Source organism: Crocodylus siamensis, chromosome 9 (assembly GCF_052110815.1).
Source record: "Crocodylus siamensis isolate JL-2025a chromosome 9, ASM5211081v1, whole genome shotgun sequence".
NCBI classification, from domain to species: Eukaryota; Metazoa; Chordata; order Crocodylia; family Crocodylidae; genus Crocodylus; species Crocodylus siamensis.
In genome coordinates, this window is record NC_143403.1 from 4,550,907 (window position 1) to 4,553,953 (window position 3,047).

Consider the following 3,047-nt stretch of genomic DNA (forward strand, 5'->3'; position numbering starts at 1 on the left):
GGCTGGAGTTGTCAGTTGACATTAATGTGACACCACTTTCATCTACTCTTGCCTCTCCCTGCCTGGCTGGTGCACAGCCCCTTGGATGCTGCGGCTAGGACTGGGTGGGATGGGATAGGAAGGGTGGAAGTGGGTGGGTGGGGGGTGTTGGGGATCCCTTATTAGATCCCAAGCCTGAGTGTAAAGATTTTGCAATTCAGGGGGAATTTCTTCGCCTAATTATACTGTCCACAAGCTTAAACACCCTGAAATAAATGCGGGCACAAACAGCAAGCGTGGACTGGAGCACCTGAAGGCAGGGAGCATTCATTGCAGAGAAATCCTGCTTGGATCTGAGCTTTTTCTTGAGGCTTTGCCGCAGGTCCTGCTTTAACTCCATCCCTCCTCGAATTTAACTGGAGGAAGTATTGATTTAGGGGGCGAAATGACAGGTCCCCTGCGGTCGAAATGCTTCAAAACGCAAATTAAAGTGAAGCAAGAGAGTCCACCTTCTCCAGGGAGCCTGAAGTCATTGGAAGTGCTTGGCTTTCCAGACTTAGGCCCACGTGTCTTCACTGTATTTTTTGTCAAATCCTACCAGTTTCCAAACAATTCTGTCCCCACTGCCTTTTTTTTTATTATGAATAAAATGTGATGCATTGGTATTATTGCAAAGCTGGAGTGCTATTTTCGAGCAGCAAACTTAGTTCCAGATACCAGAAACGAACAAAAGAACTTGTTGGCATTGCGTTGCACTGTACTGTACGGTCTTGCATTGCGCCGCGCTGCGTTGCATGGTATTGTATTGCATTGCACTGCATTGCACTGCATTATATTATATTATATTATATTATGTTATATTATGTTGAATTCTTAGTCCTACCTGAAGATACTGTTTCCAAGGACCCCCGCAGCCCAAGAGGACAGGGTCATTTTTGCCTGGAAGGATCTGGGCTCTTAGCAAGTGGAACAAAGCAAAGACACTGTTGCTCTCATCCTTGCCCTCAGGAACCCGCGGTCTAGTCCCCCACGCAAAGCAATTCTCTCTCCTCGCGGGGCGAGTTTTGTCTAGAGTTTTCTTTCTCTTTCTCTCTCCCTTTTGCCCCGCTCTTCTTCCCTCTGTTTGGGTTTTGTTCGGTTAAATTCTTCCCTGCTAAAGTTTCACTCTCCTGCCCCCACTGCTGCTAATCTCCTCTTCAAGCGGGGCTTGTTTGCGCGGGGGGCCGGCTTTGTAGCGCGGGCAGCGGGGCGCGGCGCGGGAGCGGCGGGAAGCCGCCGGCCGGCTGCGCGGGTCCCGCTCCCGCTCCCGCTCCCGCAGCCCAGGTTCGGTCACGGCCCGGCAGGGACGGGGGTGGGACGGAAACCTCCGCGCCACGGCTGCGTTTGGGAAGTCGCTGCAAATGACGGTGAGGGGGCCGCACGCTGCGCGCCGGGGGCTCCCGGCCGCGTTTCGGCCAACGCGTGTCCGCCCCGGCGCCGTGCCCCGTGTTAGGGCGGCAGGATCGGGCCCGTGCTCCTGTGTCCCGGGGGCTGCCCGCCTAAGAGCATCCCTCCCGGGCACCGTTACTTACTTAGGTAGGTAGTGGCGGCTTTTGCAAATGCCATTTCTTGAAAAGCCCGGGGGAGCCCCACGGCCAGCTTCGTGCCCAGCTTGAATCAAAGCAGCCCCCCCCCCCCATACATATACACACGCACACATATACACATCTAAATCTCCTGCCCCAAAGAATGCAAATGTGTTTCTGCTAAAAACACAGAAATCATATTTGCTCCCAGACCTGATTAGGTTGGAAGTACACAGCTCAGAGCGAGCCGGCAGCAACATCCAGGGCGCGCAGTGCTCTGTTTGTAATCTCATCCTTTTTCATTAACATAAACACTACTTCAACCAAAATATACACGGCCACCTACTAAGCCAGCGAAGTCAACGTAGAGACCAGCTCGGGGCTTTCAGCAAGCGTATTAGCCGGGCTTAGCGAGTGAATGAATATGGGTGCGTGCGTGTGTGCGCGTGCGTGCGTGCGTGTGTATCTATCTGTGCATTGACCGGAGCATCCTAGCTGTGATGGACATTAACCATTAGCGCTCAGCTCTCCATCATGTGACGTGTCTCTAAAAACGTGCCTCTCTCTCTATACTTTATGTACAGATCACACGAGAGAGAGCGGAGTGTATAGATATGAGTGTGTGCACGTATGTCCATACATAGAGAGTATGACTATATTTATATGTGTAAGTTGATGTTACATTTTATATAGTTATATATTAATACATATATGTAAACACATTGTATTTTATATATTGATATATTAATACACATACGTGAATACATTATATGCATTTCATATATTGATATATTAATACATATATGAATACATTATATGCATTTCATATATTGATATATTCATACACATATGTGAATACATTATATGTATTTCATATATTGATATATTAATACATATATGTGAATACATGAGATGTATTTTTATATATTGATATATTAATACATGTGAATACATCATATATATTTTATACATTGATATATTAATACATATATGAATACATTAGATGTATTTTTATATATTGATATATTCATACACATATGTGAATACATTATATGTATTTCATATATTGATATATTCATACACATATGTGAATACATTAGATGTATTTTTATATATTGATATATTCATACATATATATGAATACATGAGATGTATTTTTATATATTGATATAGTAATACATAAATGTGAATACATTGTATATATTTTATATATTGATATATTCGTGCATATATATGAATACATTAGATGTATTTTTATATATTGATATATTCATACATATATGTGAATACATTATATGTATTTCATATATTGATACATTCATACATACATATGCATACATTAGATGTATTTTTATATATTGCTATATTTATACAAATATGTGACTACATTTATATATACGTATTCACATATATGTATGAATATATCAGTATATATAATGCATATATATGAGAGAGAGAGGGGTACATTTTTAGATACATGTCACATGATGTAGAGCCGAGTAT